The following is a 19,128-nucleotide window of genomic DNA, read 5'->3' as shown; positions in this document are numbered from 1 at the left end:
ATGAGTAAAAATTAATGAAGTTTGACCATTTTGATACAAGAAGTGTTATTATCTTCATCAAGGTCATACTACATAATGTCATGACAGTATAGAAATAGAATGTTCAATAGAGGAAAGGTTGCTGGGTGTTGTTATGCTGGTGAAAACTGGTGGCAAGGTTAGATGAAATAGTCTGAGAGCATCTGTCCTCTGTGAGAAGTCTGGAGTGCAGGAAGGCACGAGGCAGCGTGGTTAATGCTGAGGCCTCTCGATTAGGACCACCTGGGTTCAAATCCAACATCCACTGCCTAGAAACTGTGTGATGTCGAGCACGTGATTTAACTTCTTTGAACCTCATTTCGCCAACCATGAAATGGGATTAATGAGAGCTCCTAACTCAGTACACTGTTGTGAGGATTAAATAAGATAATATCTTTGGGCACTGGCCACACAGTAGGAACCATAAGCATCAGTATCATCATTATCATCTTGGGGATTTCCTGAGTGCCCAGATTTGAGAGGAAGTTCCCATGTTTAAGAGCCATAGCCCAAAACCGTAGTGCTGGGTCCTAGTCCTGGCTTTATCATGGATGAGATGGGTGACCTGAGGAGAACCCCATTTGATGTCTCTGAGCCTCAGTTTCCTTGTCTGTATAATGAGAAGGTAGGTCTATATTGGAATTCTAAACCCTTTTTTTAAAGCCCTCTACCTTTTTATCAAATGCAATCCCCTCCTCAACTCTAATATCTAAAAGAGATAAAAGCAAAATTACCCTGGTGGGAGTTTGCTCCCAATACTGGAGTCCCAGATGCTTTCTCCGCCCTGTTCCTCCTACACTGTCGTCACTTTAGGCCCCAAGTCCCACCCTCTCAATACTAAAACACGGTTTAAAAACTATGGAATTAGGGTCCTCTAAGACCATGTGGAGTTCTAAGATTCTATCCTCGTGGGAAGAGATGAACAGGGACTGTCCAAGTGGCAAGACAAACAAAGTCTGTGATAAATCCTGCAAGATCTCCTCGTAAACCATGCCCTTCGTAATCATGAGGAGAACCTCCACATCGCGGTCACTTACATGCTGCCCTTTTAAGTCGTTCCTGTTAGAAGACCTGGAGAGGGAAGTGGAAAATGCCAGGGGGTGTTTAGACACAACGGAATGCAGATGACTTGCCCAGACCTTCAGCGGCAGCCTATCGTAACACTGATACTGGACAGGAAGAGATTAGATGACTAGCTTCCTCTTTGACCTTGTTTATGCACCAGCTTTGTTTTTGTTAATGTTGGGCTAAGAGAAAAGCAGTGACAATTTATAAGATATACCAAATCGAACTGTTCTTTCATACATGCTTAGAATAAGACTGTTTAATTCTAAAAGGTATATATTTAAATATTTATATATGTATATAAATATATACATATTATGTATATAAATATAAAACATTTATATATGTATATCAAATATATAAATATATATTTAAAGTGTATATATATATATATATATATATATTTTTTTTTTTAAGGTAATCTTTCTCAATCTGTCCTAACTCATATGTCACCAAACTCAAGACAGTGTTGACTTTGGGACAACCATTTATAGGTTATCCAACCTCAACAGCCTCATCTGGAGCCCTCCTGGCCAAAGAGAGCTTCTATTTCTCTCAAACGCATTCCTTTTTGGGGCAGCTCTGTCTGGTATGCCTTTCTTTGTTAACCTGAAATCTGTCTGCCTATGAGTTCCCCCCGTTAGTTCTACCTCTTTCTTGATCAGCAACAAATAGTAAAATGGCCACCCTTGCCTCCCAGACACACCGGGGTGTGGGCACCCCAGAGCCTTGAGGGCAGAACCCCCACTCCAGTCTGTCTAAAAGACAGGACCTCTACCCAAGGGGCCATGGAGGGCAGAACATCAAACCAAGGAGGCTTATTTCAAACCTTAATGTCTAAAGGAATTTGCCCCGTTGGGTTTGGTCTTGCTTGGGACCCATCACCCCTTTCTTCTTCCCCATTTCTCTCTTTTGGAATAAAAATGTCTATCCTTTGTGTGCCCCACCATTGTACTTTGGAAGTGTACAATTTGTTTGATTTCACAGGTTCACAGCTGGGGAGAAATTTGCCTCAGGATGACTAGTATCTTGAGTCTTACCCATATCTGATTTATATGATATTTACATTAAACTTTGGGACTTTAGACTTGTGAATTGATACTGGAACAAGTTAAGACTTTGGGACTACTGGGAAGGAATGAATGTGCTCTTGTCATTTCCCTGTGTTTGCAGAATACATCTTACTCCTTGCCTTCCAAATAGCCTGCTGGCACCCATACATCACCGTGCATCCTGATTGGTCAGTGCCTACATTGCACCAGCTGTTAATTACGTTAAATATCATGTCCATGCCTATTTCCTACAAATGTTTATAGTTCCCTCCTCATTTGCCATCTTCACAAGAAAGTCAGTCAGCTGTCCCTGTATACAGACCTCATTAGAGTTGGCTTTTGTTCACTTAACTGAAAAAAGAATCAGGCATGGGATTAGTGTTAATTAGTTAAGCTGAATACAACTAAATCAACTACTTGACTCAATTATCTTACCTCGGAGTTTATGCTTTAGGAAGCAAAGCAACTGTCTATGACAAAAGCTACTTTCCTGCCCAACAGCAGGTGGTACCTGATGAGGATTTTTAGGCTGCTTAATTTTAAAACAGTTTATGATGAGGGTTTTTAGGCTGGTTGCTTTTAAAACTACAGATGAGAAGCAGGCTCCAAGGAGTGGAATTTGCTTGCCCCTTTGTTGGGAAAGATTTACATTTCTAAACATTTCTAAGGAAAACCTCCACCTGTGAAGATGCCTCCCTCTCTGTGCCGGGAAGAAGGGGATTGCCTTATCTCTAGAAGCTATTAATCAATGCCAGAGGCAAGAACTTAAGTTGGTTACTGTCTGGCAACCTCATGTAACTGACCCCCCCCCCACCTGCCCCCCACCCACCCGCCACCCCCAAATTCTCCTTTGTCTTTAGCTGAGGATAATATTCAAGCGGTGACTTCTGCCATTTACTCAATCCGGTTTGATTCTTATCTAAAAGTTGTGGGGACCGCCAAATGGCCGGACCCTACAGGCACTGATACCATTTTAACTTTTTTACATATTCTTTGTCTTGTAAAGAGATAACTCACATACCTATGCCTTAAATTTAGCCTTACTCTCCACCCAACTTTGCAGGAGTGGCAGCAGCAGCTCCCCATGCCAGCAGCATCTCTGACTGCCCGTGGGTCCTGTCCCCACGTAGCAGAAGCTCTGACTGCCCATGGGTCCTGTCCCCATGCTATTCTATTCTCTAAATAAAAGAGCACTACTGCCAGATCTTAAGAGTCTAAGAAATCTTTCTTTCAACTCCTTGGCTCAGTGACCCCACATCAGTACCCACTTCAGTTCTCCAGTCTAAGATTGCTGCAGCGCTCCCTGAGTGAACTATCTTTTTCCTTTTGATAAAAGAGGACTCACTAAATGTAGCATCAAATGCAAACAAATTTTCTAACTTTGGAATGGAGATTGAAATTAAATAGCCAGAAAAAAAAGACTTGGTTTGGACCATGTGGTCATCACACATGCCTAATTCATTGAGAACATTCTAAAATAAAAATATGCCCTGTTCTTCCAAATGTTATCTCAAATGTAAATCCCTACCACCTCGTTGCATGATCTCACCCCCACCTAGAGCTCTATCCCCTCACTCTTCTCCTCCTTGCTAACTGCTGGGCAGTCACAGGCTCCTCTCTGCTCCGGGGCTTACTGGCTGTCTCTTTCTTAGCCTTCCATGACCCCACAGCTCCCTCCAGTTACTCCTTATCGCATCTCTCTATTTCTTCAGAAGACTTACTGGGAATTGCTTTTATCTCATTAACTGTTTACTTGTTTATCGCCTATCTCCTCCATCATTGTACTAGGAACAACATCTGCCTTGTTTATCAGTGTATGTCCAGTGCCTCAAATGGTGCCAGATAGATAATTGGGTTCAATGAATGTTTGTAAAAGGAAGGAGGGAAGGAGAGAGGGAAGAAAGGAGGAGCAGAAGGAAGGATGCAGAAAGGGTGGGAGAAAGAGAGAGAAGGAGGGAGGGACCATAACATGAGTATGAACTTGATACCTGATCTGTATTCAAGGCTGCAATCCACAAAGGAAAACACCACTGAATCCATTAAATAATACACCAGATGGCCAAAATCTGTTGAAAAATCACCTACACCTTCCTAACACACTCAGAATTCACTTGGCAGAAAAGGGTGATACCTTGCAGAATCATAAGCAAAAAGAAAATCGCAAGCAAGTACATCTTTTCAGAATTACGTAAGGCTGACATAAGCAGAGTATCTTGATCCTCTTAGACTGTGATTGATTTTTTTCAAAAATTTAAAATTTGAAGACTAAGTTTGAATGAAATATTTGCAAGGAAGAAGCAGACACGTGTCATGAAATATGTCCCCACCAAAGAAAAAGAAAAATAAGGGAGAGGAAAATTTATTAATTTTTGAATGAGTTTTGGGATCACCAGCCCAATGAAATTACCACTGCTGCTGAAATGAGCCTGACTCTTCCAAATCATGAAGTAGCTGAGGAGAGATTCAGATGAGGATGGCGGCGGGAAGCCAAGCTAATTTCCAGGAACCTGAGTTGCTCCGCACATGTACCTCTAGAGGCGATCGTATGGCTCAGCTAATGAGACATTGTATTATCATATTGAATTCTAATAGCTACATCTCTGAATATCCCCTTGCTGGAGAGAAGGAGGGAGAAAATCAAATCTTAAATAAAAATACACTGGACATTTTACCTGTTCAATGGGGCCCCCAGAAGCACAGTTGCATGTTGCCTTCTCTCGTGCTGATACCCACCTGAGAGCCCATCATGAAATAATGGCCCAGAAGAAGCCTATTTGCCTAGATCCTACTGCCTTTGTGGCCAGCAAGATTGTCACTATCCCTGGTTTTATTTTTGATAAATTGCAGGTTTTTGCACAGGAATATGATGGGTCTCACAGGTGCCCACAAGAATAGAAAGAGGAAACCATTTATTTGCCTGTCCAGCCAGCAATGCACTGTCATTCACCTGCCTCATGATCCAGCAAGGCATCACCTCATCCAGCAAATCTATATCTGCCTCCCCAGTCTGCACTGGGTGTTTGCCAACATCCTGTGCTTGATTTAATTGTTAAAATTAATAAACATTTCCTTTTTTTTTTTTTTTGAGGAAGATTAGCCCTGAGCTAACATCTACCACCAATCCTCCTCTTTTTTGCTGAGGAAGACTGGCCCTGAGTGAACATCTGTGCCCATCTTCCTCTACTTTATATGTGGGATGCCTGCCACAGCATGGCTTACCAAGCAGTGCCATGTCCGCACCTGGGATCCAAACCAGCGAACCCCGGGCCACCAAAGCAGAACGTGCGAACTTAACCCCTGTGCCACCGGGCTGGCCTCTTAATAAACATTTCTTAAGTTGCTATCGTAAGCTATGAACTCTGCTAAGCACAGTTCAGGTGCTATCACATCTACTTTGCACAATCCGTCATGTAGATATTATTTTACCATTCAGCGGATCAAGACACTGAGGCTCAAGGAGCTCAAGTAAATTCAGTCAGCGTAGTACAAGCAGAGACTAAAGCACAAGAGCTATCTGATCCACATCCTCAGCTCTTGACAGCTGAACCTACTTCCTCCTCTGAGAAACCCTCCTGGATCCACAGGGCAGGACAAGGAACCCAAGTGTGGCTGACTCTGCAACCCTTGCTCTTAAGCAAGTCCACTCAGCACCCAGCCTGCGTGCGACAGCACCAAGCACATGGTACAATGGTTACTGATTTGCTTGTCTGTCTCCCCTAATTCGGTTGTGAGATCTTTGGGAGTAAAGAATCAGCCTTAGACATCTTTAGGTTGAACACTTAGTCACTGTCAGTGTGGAATGAATGAATGAATGAATGAATGAATGAATGAAAGAAAAGAGCACCTACCCAAAATGTTGAAGTAATGTTTAGATTAAATTAAACAACGCTGCACGAAAGTTAACAGGCAAGAGAGCCTGAGCAACCCCGATAGACGCAGTCTGCATGTTTCATTCAGTAACATCTATAATTCAAACTCGAATTCAGCAAGACAGACACCCCAATCTATGTGTTCAAACCATGCTAGAGGCATTGTGCCTCCCAGAGCACGCTATGACCTGAGGGCGGCTTCCGGGGGGCTAAGAGCCCCCATCCACCCCACCTCACCCCTTTATTTGTTTGCAACTTGCAGTTTCAGCATTTAGGAAGAATCAAGCCACTCTATCCACCTCTATCAAAGGCTTTTTGTTGGCCACGACAGTGTGATGGGTTTTTCATTTGGTGCTGTTTTCAAGGAGGGGCTGGAGATGAAGGAGAAAGGAGAAAAACAGAATGCCTTGAAAATAGAAATTGGAAACAGACAAAAGTGAAGCTGAAGGCAGAGGCCTCTATAGCATGGATGCCTCAGGAGTTTCTGAAGCCATCGGTGCTGGGCGTATCGAACTCTCAGTCAGGGGAGCACGAATGGGGCTCTCTCCAACTGGCCTCTGAAAGAAGAAAGTACACACTGGTGTCAAATGGGTGTCCCCCCCTCCACATAGGGATATAGGGGAAGGAGGAGGAAGAAGGCAAAATATACCGGGATTTGAGAGGAACAAAGGCCATTTTCTTACCGTTTACAAAATTGTTTTTACAGTTTTCCCTTGTCTTGGGCGGCAAACCCTCAGACTTTGTTGTGGAGTGCAAGTTTCTTATTTAACAAGTGATTCCAAGAAGTAGTGATACGGAAGTGGGAAGTGACACAGAGATGGGATGGGAAGGAAGCTGGAAAAGCATTACCAGTCTGGCTACCACAGTGGGTGTCAATCCACTGAGTGCTATGAGAAATGGTGTGGAACGCCCCCCGAGAGGGGCCTCCGAAGGTGGCAGGGAGCTGGAGAAGTTGTCCTCCAGGCTCTATTCATCTCTGGGTGAGGCTGCTCCCGGAGGTGTGAGTTCCCTGCCAGCTGAGAATGCTCAAGAGCAAGAACTCCGGCAGACCATTTCCAGGGTTGGCAGTGAGAAGCTGCCAGAAGGAAGGGTGAGTAAAGAGTGAACATGAGTGGGACATCCACAGGGTGTGTGGTAGCCTTGAATTACATTACCTATACCTTATGATATATTATGTGTATGTGTATATTGTATGTGTGTTTATGTACACATATATAAAACATATGTACAGACATATATCTGGGTATGTAAGTGTTTGCATGAGTGGAAGGAAACAAAACAATGTAAGCAATGGTTACCCCTGCATGTATACAACAGCATTCATCAATTGATGCCATAAACATTTATGGGGCACTGACTATGTGCTAGCCGGCATCCTAGGAATGGGGATATACTGGGACTAAGCTAAGCGAGGTCTCGAACTACACAGAGCTTATATTAGAGTCCAAAGAGACAGAAATATGCACATCGACACTTTTTTCAGGATAACTGCTATAAAGAAAACTGAGAGGCCAGGGAAGGTCTCAAAGTGAGAGTGAAGCTCTTGCTCTCGCTGGGATGTGGCTGGTGAGGAACCGGGAAGGTGAAGGCGTAAGGGCTGGAGGCCCCCAGGCAGAGGAAACAGCCCGTGCGATGGCCCTACGCCAGCACGAAGCTTGTTATCTTTATACTTTTATATCTGCGAATTTTCTGCAATGCTTACATATTGCTAAAATCAGAGGGTAAAACACAATAAAATTTTTTTTTAAATATTCTTTGAGTGAGAGAAAGAAAAACCCAAACGAAGACTTTATTGATGCTTACAAATTTGACTGATACAACATTCCAAAATTGGTCATCAGCTGGGAACCAGAAACCCTCCATTAACTTCTTTTAATGGATGGCAAGTCCAGAATCAATCAATATCCATTTGTGGAGCTCGTACTGCCTAAAAGGCACTGTGTTTGGGCCCTGGGGAGCACTGAGACGAGCAAGACAGTGACCTGCTGTCATACTGTCAGTGTCTAGTAGCTGTCCACATCTAGTAGGGGAGGTGGGGATCATAGGAAACCAGTTCTATGATTAGACACTTCATGGGAAGAACCGTGACAGAGTACCGATAATGGGCCTTGAGACTAATCCAGGCAGGGGCAAGTTTAAGAAGACTTTCTGAGGTGGAAGCATTTGAACTGGGCTTTCGGAGTGAGTAAGCTTTCCATAGTTGTAGAGTGTGTCGCAGGCAAGAGAACAGCATGGACAAGGGGGGTCAGGGGAAAACTGCAGCACACGTTGGGGAATGAGTCACTTCCAGTGACCATAGAATCTGATTCTTAGCATTCAGGAACAGAAGACCAGGTGGGAAAGGTTAGTCGAATGGGATGACAGAACACCTTGAGTGTCATGAACGATGATCATTTGCTAGTTTGTCAGCCACTCATCTATTCCCCTGCTTCTGATAAGATACTCCAATTTCCTTAGGAACCTCCCCCCCACCCCATGCAGTCTAAGTCCATGTGGTTGGGTGGAGCTGACTACCCAAAATCTCTGTCTTCGGAAGAGGGCATGTGACTAAGGCCTGGCCAGTCAGAGCACCCTCTCCCCTTTTTCACAGCAGTTGGTTGAAGGATGGGCACATGACCTAATGAGAGCCAATGAAATTTGTTTTGAAGATTTGTATTGAAGGTGTCAGGAAAAGTGAACTCTCTCTCCTGGAGCTTCTGAGGGATGGACTGTGAGGCTGAGACTGCTGCTGGAAGCACGTTATCACCATGTCAGAGTGACACTAACAAAGAGGGAGGATCGCTGAGAGAGGAAGTGAATAAGACATTTTCCTAATGACGGCTTTTAAGGTCCAGCTGATGGAAACTAAGTCAACTCTAGGTTTTCCAGTGGTGGAAGCTCATAAATCTCCTTTCTTTTCCTCTTGAGCTAGTTTGAGATAAATTTCTGTCACTTGCAACCAAAAGTCCTAATTAAATAACACACTGAACACGTGACTACACAAAGATCCATTTGTGAATGTTCAGAGCATCTTTATCCATGAAAGCCAAAAACTGAAAACAACCCAAATGTCTACAACAGGTGAAAGAATAAACAAAATGGGGTCTACTCAGAAAAATACTACTCAGCAACAAAAAGGAATAAGCTACGGATATATGCAACAATATAGATGAACCTCAAAAACATTATGCTGAGAAAAGAAAATCAAACACGAAACACTGAATGATTCCATTTATATGAAATTCTAGAAATATGAATCTAATCTATAGTGATAGAAAGTCAATCAGTGATTGAGGCCAGGGGCACATGTAGGGATAGTCTGAGAAGAGGCACAGGGACTTTTTAAGGTGATAAAAATATTCTATATCTTGGGCTGGCCTGGTGGCACAGTGGTTGAGTTCACACGTTCCACTTTGGCGGCCCAGGTTTCCCGGGTGGATCCCGGGTGCACACCTATGCACTGCTTGTCAAGCCATGCTGTGGTAGGCAGAGGAAGATGGGCACAGATGTTAGCTCAGGGCCAGAGTTCCTCAGCAAAAAAGAGGAGGATTGGCAGCAGATGTTAGCTCAGGGCTAATCTTCCCCAAAAAAGAAAAAAAATATTCTATATCTTGACTGCGGTGGTGGTTATACGGGTGTATAAATTTGTCAAAATGCATAGAAATGTATTCTTAATGGCATTTTATTGAATGTAAACCTTAATAAAGTTGATTGCTAAAAAAAATGAATGCAAAATAAAAAGATTTTTAGACAAAAAAAATTGTACCATTCTAACAAGTCAATATTATTGTACAGAAAAGGAAGAGCCAGTGAAGGTTTTCAAGATGAGGGTTTCCCTTGCTCAGGGCTATTTTTCCGAAGGTCCATATGTTGTCAGAGTTCACTGTGTAGTGGGTAAGAGCTTAGGTATCTGGGCAGAAACCTCCAGATTCACATTGCAGACCCACCACTGTATTAGCTGTAGAACTTTGGGGATATAGCGCAACTTCTCTGTGTCTCATTTCTTTGGGGTTTTTTTTTGTTTTTTTCGTGCATAAAATGTGGATAATAATAGCACCGATCTCAGAGGGCCATTGTAAAGACTGAATGGCAACACATGTAAAACACACAGAGAAAAATAATAATAGGCACTGAGAAATGTTCAGGGTCTTAGTGGTAGTGGTGGAAGTATCAATTCCACTGAATGGGCAAAAAGATAATGGCAAAGGGACCTTACGGTCTGTCTACGAAAAACAGGACCTTGACCTGGTAATGCCCATCAGAATGGAAAAGGGAGGTGGAACTGAGAATTATTTCAGAGGTAGAGTCAACAGGATTTGGCAACTAAGAGATGACAAGGAAGAGGAAAGAAGAAAAAAAATTACTCAGAACTTTCTAACTTTGGAGGTTGAGGGGATGTTAATGCCATTAGCTAAGCTGAGAGACAAAACAGGAAGAGGAACTGACTCATGGGAAAGATAATGAGCTCACTCTCAGCCACGCGGAGCTGAAGCTGCTCGCAGGACAGCAGGTTAGAAAGAGATGCCCCGTAGGGGTGGAAAGCAATACTCGCAGTGGTGGTTGTAATGCTCAGTGAGAAAGAAACCAAAAGAGATCAGCCACCATAAAGAGAAGCAAACCACATTACCTCTTTTTTGTAGTTTTAGAGACCAGATTAGTGTTCTGAATAGTAATCATTGTGGACAATCACTATATATGGAGAAAACAAGGCTTGATGTATTGGGAAGACATACAAGAAAGCAATTAAAATGTATGCTGTCGGCAACGCCATCAGTGAAGTCTCGCATGAGGTCAAGGAGGAAAGTAAGACTCAAAACAGGATGAGAAGCTGTGATGTTCTGACAGCTGCCTTCTCCAGCTGCTTGCAAAATTCCGTGCTAGGAACTTAACATCTCAGAATCTGAGAAATGATTAAGCTTAACCCACAATCTTAACCTCTTAATTCCTGGAAAGATATATATATATATATATATATATATATACACACTTACTACACAATTACTAGCCCTGACTTTTATGATGTTATCTTCCTTAAAACATTAAGGTTTGATTTGACTATTTCAAAAAGCAGGTTAACACTCACGTATACACTGAAACGCTTCACAGTGAGGGTGCTGTCATGATTCTTCTCTGGTGTAGTGTGTTGGTGACATTTTTCTAGCAATTCTCAAAGTTTGCCCTATAGAATATTATCTCATGATGTTCTGTGAACAAAAAGATTCCATGGTCAAGTAGATTTGGAAACTGCTGTATACTCTAACCCCTTCTAGGAAGTTCAGAATACACATTCACATATTAAAGGCTCTGAGAATTCCTGCAGGGGAAAAAAAATCACTTAATTTTGTTTAACCTGGGTGTCCCTCCATTTGTTCAGACATATGTGTCTTTGAATCCATAACACTTTTCAGAATCCTGAGGAACTAATATCCATAAACTATAACCATAGAAAAGGCTTCCATAGGCCACACTTCTAAAGGAGGCCAGCCTCTAAAGTAAGCCAGTCTTAGCCAATTTGTAATAAATGAACAAAGCATTCTGATTGACAACTTGCAGGCAAGTGCCCAGTCACCTAATTGGCTGATTCATTTTATTTCCCTTTTTTAGAGGACCGTTGAGACACTGAGTTAGCACCACCTCCATGGGCCTGGACAAGCCGTGCTATTTACTGTTCATGAAAACTAGATCAGAACTTCCTCTCCCAACAGCTAAGTGACACTCGGCATAGACAAAAGAGAATATCTTAATATTCTGTTATGTTTGTACTATGACATTGTTTAGGGCTGTGGGCAGAAGAAGGAAAAACACTGAAAGCTATATTTGTGGATAAGTATAAAGATGCAAAATGTGTATGCTGATTACATTTTGGGTTTAAAAAATGCCATAATCACTATGAAGACTTGCTTTAAACACATTCCCTTAAACATCGTTTCTGAAAGATTCCCAGCATCTCTAGAAGGCAGAGTTAAGAAACACACGGAAGGCGGCCATGCTGATGAAGTGGGGATTGGGAATTGGGACCCGGGAATCCACTGCCTCACCTTCTGCATCCTTGAAATCAACCTCAGCTCCACCTGTGTTGGGTGGAAATTAACATGATTATATGGCTCCCCTTCCACCTTCATAATGTGTGTTCTCAGGAGGGTGGAGCCGGCCACTCTCGCCATGCTAATAGTCCCCCTGCAAGCTTAGCTCTCAGACGCGGTAGAGATGAGCAGCTGTTCTTAGCAGGGCAACCTTAGGCAAACATTGATGGCCCTCCCAGCCCCCCACAGCGGAATCCCAGTTTCATCAAATCAGTTCACATCTCTCCCTATATGAAAAGGGAAGATATGAGTAACGTCTACCTTCAACAACTGGAGTGTTGTGAGGAGCAAATAAAACAACAGATGTGAATGTTTTTTGTAAATAGAACGTAATAAATTATTATTAGTACGAAGATTTCCTTTCCTCTTAAACCAGAGGTTGGCAGACTATGGGCTGTGGGTCAAATCTGTCCTGCAGGCTGATTTTGTACGGCCCGTAAGATAGGAGTGTTTTTTTAATAATTTTAAAGGATTAGTAAAAGAAGAAGGAAAAGGAAGAGGAGAAAGAACCTAAAATATTACTATCTGTCCCTTTACAGGAAAAATTGGTGGATTCTTGTCTTAAACACACACACAGCTGGACCAGCCCTGGTGGGCGGGCCCACCTCTGCCGTTACTCTGAGAATATGCCCAAGCCAGCATGCTACACAAAGATGGGAGAGACAGGGGGCAAAGCCAAGTCACCCTAGTCATCACCACCAAGACTTGCATCGATCAGCCAATAGTCAGCTGACTCCCAGATGTGTGAGCAAGCCCAGCCAAGATCAGCAGAGCCACCTAGCTAATGACGCCATATGCACGGACAATAAAAGCTCCCTGTCATATGCTACTGAGGTTTTGTTACACAGCAAAATCTATCTGATATACCTTCTTCCTTTTCTCCGCCACCTACAGAGGATGCCCAAGAAGACACAGTACTCTGCCTCAGTCTTCACGAAGAGTCAGTTATCCCTACCACCTCCCACCTTTGATTTTGGATGCAAAGTTACGCTTGAGATCTATGGTCTCGCCACACCTGGCAGAGAACACTAAACCCTGGAGATGGCATAGCCTTGGAATTAGAGCTCTCGTTCTTATCAGTGCTCCAATCTTCCAGACTCTGGACATGGTATTATCAAGCCCACATCACTGCTTACAACCTGCCTATTCAAGCTGAACTCCCTAGGTCTTCATTCATTCATTCAACAAATATTTCTTTGTAGCTCCTATGTGGCAAGCACTGTGCTAACACTTATATACAGCCCTGACCTCAAGGAGCTTATCTGAGGGGTAGGTTACATTCTCCAGTCCTGTGTCTTCCACATCAGCATTGCCATGGTGGAGTACCAACAGATAGCGTAGCTCCAGAACTTTATTATAATCTGCTCTCAGTAGTGCAAGCACAGACTCTATGTATTCAAAACCATTTGGCTACACTTAACATACAAATATTCAAACACACACCAGAAATATCTTGGCCTCTTTAAAGGTAATGAAATGATGTTGGAGGACAATATGAAGTGAAATGGACAAAGCCTCATCATTTTCTCTACAGGGAGATATCTCCAACTCCAGTACCTGGAAACATGGATGAAGTGTTCCGATAGTCAACTTTGCTCAAACCACCTTAAGATTGAAACATGAATATACAATTCTTTCTTTGATGACATACTGTGGTGGTTTTAAGATTCTTTGACACTTCTTCTTCAAGAGATAGAGCTTAATTCCTCTCCCTTTGAGTGTGGAGCTGGACTTAGTGACTCACTTCTAATGAATAGAGTGTGATAAAAGTGATGGTGTGTGACATCCATGATTAGGACATAAAAGACATTCTGATTGCTTCCTTCCTTTTTGCTTTCTGGGCTGTGTCACTCTGCATAAAGCCAGTTGCCATGGTGTGTAGATACTCTAGCAGTCCTATGCAGAGACCCATTTAATAAGGGAGATATTGGAACTCCTGCCAAAAGCCATGTGAAGGCGCCATCTTGGAAGCAGACCCTCCAGCCCTGGTGAAGCCTTCAGATAAGACTGTAGCCCTGGCTGACATCTTGACAACAATATCATGAAAGACTCTGAACCAGAACCGCCTAGCTAAGCTGTTCCTGAGACAACAAATATTTTTTTAAGTCACTGGGTTTGGAGGTAATATTTATGCCAGCAATAAATAATTAATACATGTAGATAGTATTAAATGATTAAAATGAGCCATAGCTGACCTAGTTGACATGAGAACACAGAACTCACGGCACACGAATGGGAAGAGTCTTGTAGTCTGCCTTCCTTGACACCAGCCTACATTTCTCTGGTGAAGTGAGCTATGGGACTTCTGATTTTGTTGCTACCAACTGCGTGAATGAGTCTGTTTTTACATCAAAACCAAAGGTGCAGAAATTGACTTGATGTTAAAGATGGCATCCACATTCCATGTCAAAGAGCTTGTGACTATTAAAATTTCTGATATTTGCAAAACAACCATGTTCTCATTAATTTTTACTTTTGAACATAATTGAGGTTTACTTTTTGTTTAACTTACATAGCTTATATTTTTTTCTAATTTCTTTTAGAAAGCAGCCCTTAACTTTTATCGAAAAATCTAGAGTAAGTGGCACTTGTTTTTTGGTAAAGATTATTTTTTATACTCTATAATGTGAATGTGAAAAGACTCAGTCTCAAATGCAACATAATAGATGGAAATGTTTACATCATTTCTTTTCTGATTGGGGAGCAGTCCAAAGATTTCATCAGAGTCTCAGAAGGGTCTATGGTCACCAAAAGATTAACAATCACAAACCCAGGGGTTTTCCCTTATCAGTCCTATCTATCTCACAGACAGTTGATGTCACCTGTATTTCAGTGAAGGGGAAAAAAGTAACTCCCAGAGAAGCATTAGAAAAGCTTAGTGTTGTGGAAAGAATTGACAAATGTGTGTAGATAAAGAATCTATTTGGCAGGCTGGTAGATTTGGGACATTTATCTGCAAGGCTGCTTTAAATGGGTTATGGTTGATTTAACTATGTGTTTAATGTCATTCAATATCTTGTATATAATCTGTTAAAAATTAAATGTACTCTCTTATACATCCAAAAGTTATTCAGCTCAATTATGTCAGGCTGCAGTGCATAGCATCGCACCCTCACACTCGGATCTCCTGCTATTCCAGCTCTACAGAGAACCAATCAATGACCTAACAACCATACTTCTTGCAAGAATTGACAGGGGCTTTGACAGTAGGTCGGTGAAACAGCTTCCTGGCCCTGACAAGAGTGTTATGAAGCTAAGGTGGGCTGGGAGAAAGGATGCCTAACCCAACAATGCTGTCAGATTTTCCTTTTCTGGACCGTAACCTCAAAAATGGGAGCAGCATACACAAAAGCCAAAGGAGGGACAAGAGGTGAAGATCCTCCTGCTCAGCCCTGAAACCACGTGCTACCCCTCCCATGGGTGGCAGAGATATAGAGACAGGTTGAAGGGAGAGGAAACAGCGAAAATAGAGTTAAAGATAAGTTATTAAACTCCTTCTGGGCACCCATGTGCTGAGTAGGAGACTAAGAATTAGAAACAGACAACTTGACCCTTGCTATCATAATTTATAGTGTGTGTTGGGGAATATAGAAATATCCAAAGAACAAGGTACTGAGGAAAAGTTTGGGATATTGTAAGTATCCAATATGTCAATAGATTAAAGAGATGTGGTAGCAGTTGGGAAAGACTAAAGCAGGGAAAAAAATGAATGGCTCATATGACACCATTCTCCCCTCTTGAGCCCACAGATGGTAGACATCACCAATTAATCCCCAACTTCTTTCCTGTTAAGCCTAGATATGGCTTCGGAATCTTCTTCCATACACATACTGGGCAGCCACTCCCACTCATTCTGATCTGGCTTGTGAGACAAAGCCTATTTGCCTGAAATCATTGGTTCAAAGGACACAGAAACACTAACCAGTCACTTCCAAAACCATTGAGGATGTTGGGATCTTATACAGGTCACAGGAAAGGGAAGGCTGCCAATACACATTTAGGAAGAGGTAGAATTTTTATAGTGAACAAATAGGAGGAACATAGAGCTTTAGCTTCTCCAGCAGCAAGGAAGGAAAAAGAGTAGATCAAAGACTTCCACAAGACCAAGGCACCTATTGTTTGGATGATCTGTAATTGGTGACGTGGCACGTTCATTACAGACTGGTGGGGAAATGCCTGCTTTTTAACCACGGGGTCTCTGGGAGAATGGAGCAAAATAAAACTAATAAAACTTGTGCTTGCTCAACACAGTTCTAACTACTTCAGCCTTGGTTTCCTGAAGTCTAATCACTCTGGAAAGCTAAAACCACAATCAAGAGGGATTTACCCTCCATCCCTCCAATCTGGTTTTCTTCCAGTGCTTTCTAACAGCTGAATGGCAGGCAATGCCAGCCATTCAAGGAGGCAAGCCAGCAAGAGAAAAGTTATCCTGGAAGCCCATCTCTCCTACACCTTCTGTATTCAATCCATCACCCTAGCACGTGGATTTTAACTCCTGAGTAACAAAAAGTGTCTTCTACCTTGCTCCATTTCTACTGCAGCCATGCCAGGCTAAGCTTCCATCACATCTTACCTGGATATTGCAACAGCCCCACGTCCAAGCTGGTCATCTTCACTCCATTCTCTGCCCTCCCACCAGAAAGCTCTTTGTGAAATGTAAATCCTTCTCTAGTAGCACCACTTCCCTGCTTACTCTTCATGGCCTCCCCATTCTCATAGGCATGGAATCCGGAATGCGCAACAAGGTCCACAGGACCCCCAGGGTCTGGACTCTGCCTGCCAGGGCCCCCTTCAGACTCCCGCCCACTGAGCAGCTTCCAATTCCAAGGACACACTATACCCCCTGCAGACACAAGGACTTTGCATATGCTGTTCCCTTTGCCTTGGAATACTGAACTCCTCCACCACTCCCGGTGTCCACACACACACACACATGAACATTCATGTGTTTTCCTTTCAAATCTTAGTTCAAGAGTCACCTCATCAGAGAACACTTCCTTCCCTGACTAGTCAGTTATCAGCATCTATTATGCTCACTAAGAATAACCAAGACCCCTCCTTTACAGGAGCTTCTCCTTTCTAGAACATACCGCAGCTGTATCCCCTGTACACATAGGGATAATGACATCCTCCTCCCTCCAGTATCCCCAGAGTCTGCCCACCGTAAGCCCTCAAAGAATATTTTTTGAATGAAGGAATGAGTGAGTGAATGATACTAGTGGTTCACTCGTTCAAAGGGTCCAAATTTAATTCCAAATTAAATTTAGAATTCTGCCAGAGAAGGGAAACATTTGGGGAATGTGAGGCCTGGCAGTGGGAAAATTCACAAAAAAGCTAAGCATTGAGAGGTTTTGGGAAATGGTTGAGAACGGGCATGGGAGGAGGGGAGAGAGGGAGATCCAGTTAAATAGTCTTAATATAATCACAAGATAAATAAAGTTGAGATAAAACAGCCTCCTTCTCAAGCAGGCAAGCCATTGATTCAGCTAAAAAGACAATTACCCAAGAAGACTATGAACATTGTCTATCACACTGACACAGAAAAAAGTGCTGAATGTTGCAGCGACAGTGAGCAGTCCATAAAAAATGTTGGGGCGGTGAAATACCAAATTCTGCCTGTCACATTTTACTATAAGCAGCTCAAATAACTCTCTGCAATCTCATCTGCTTGGAGCCAAACACTATTTTTTATTGTAGGGTGGCAGGCTGAGACGTTTCCTATAAAAGTAACCATAACTGGTAGTTGTCACATAAACTTTCTGCATAAATAGTTCCACGTGCTTGTGAATAAATTAATTGGAGGGAAGTGTTATTGAGCACCTTCTGAGTGCTAGGCACTGAACTTTTATGATTATCTTATGTAAGGGTATGTTTAAATTATATTTTTATTTTTACCCAGATGTGGAAATTGAGATTCAGAGTTTGTTTAAACGACCTGCTCAGGGCCACATACTTAGTAGATAAATGACAGCATTTTAATCCAGGTCCTCACTGTAAGTTGGTGTGTCCCATGAAGTCATGAGTGAGGAATCTGAACCAAGAAGTAACAATATTATCCAGGGATGGCAGAATCTAAGAGTTCACTGGAATTTTATTGGAGACTTGATGACTCTGACAGCACCTTGGATCAATAACACAAAACAAATGTCTTTTCCTCTCCTGCCTTTCCATGAAATATGCCTATAAAGTGTCAGTAACTCAAAGAAATATTGGAATGTAATTACGTCTTTTAACGCATGGCAGTGTGCAAAGCAGCGCTCATTAATGAGTTATTGATGGCAAAGATCTTTTTGATGTGGGCCTGCATATTGGTATGTTTATATTATTGTCTACTTGGAGATTCTTGCAGAGCGTCAGTGTAGGAAGATGCGCGCCCCTTTATGCCCCATACATCAATGTCGGAGTCAGTGCCTATATGTTTAGAGCTTGTCTGCATTCATCCTGGGCCTTATGCATCTCCCACCTCCACACTTGACCCCCTGGACTATTCTTCTGTGCTGCCATAACAAATTACCACAAATTAAAATAATACAAATTTATCCTTTTTTTTTATATTTGTTAATTTATATTTCTGGAAGTCAGAAATCCAAAATGAGTCTTAGGGGTTAAGATCAAAGAGTTGGCAGGGCTGATTCCTTCCGGAGTCTCCAGAGGAGGATATATTCCTTGTCTAATCCAGTTTCTAGAGACTGCCCACATTAGCTGGCTGTGGCCACGTCAATCCAACCTCTGATTCCATTATCACATCCCCCTCTCCAGCTCCGACCTCCTGCTCCCCTCTTATAAGGATGCTTGTTATTACATGGGGCCCACCTGGATAATCCAGGATGACCTCCCTATTTTAAGATTTTTAACTTGATCACATCTCCAAAATCCCTTTTACCATATAAAATAACATTCAGAGATTCCAGGCATTAGGACCTGGCCATATTTGGGGGCCATTCTTCAGCTGACTCTACTCCTACAATCCACTTTCCCCACACTCAAGGGAACCCTTCTTAAAGAATCAAACAGATGTTGTCATAAGCCTAGTCAAAACCCACTGATGACTTCCTACTGCAC

General features: G+C 42.5%; 1 protein-coding gene across 1 annotated transcript in view; it reads right to left on the bottom strand.

Annotated features, from left to right (window-relative positions):
• The window catches only part of CDH13 (cadherin 13), a 1,002,245-nt gene that overhangs the window by 916,996 nt on the left and 66,121 nt on the right, over positions 1 to 19,128 (bottom strand). The gene's annotated exons all lie outside the window — the stretch shown is intronic.

The sequence above is a fragment of the Equus przewalskii genome, chromosome 3 (assembly GCF_037783145.1).
Source record: "Equus przewalskii isolate Varuska chromosome 3, EquPr2, whole genome shotgun sequence".
Taxonomy (NCBI): Eukaryota; Metazoa; Chordata; class Mammalia; order Perissodactyla; family Equidae; genus Equus; species Equus przewalskii.
Note: the sequence above shows the minus strand (reverse complement) of the source record. Positions and strands in the feature narration are given on the sequence as shown.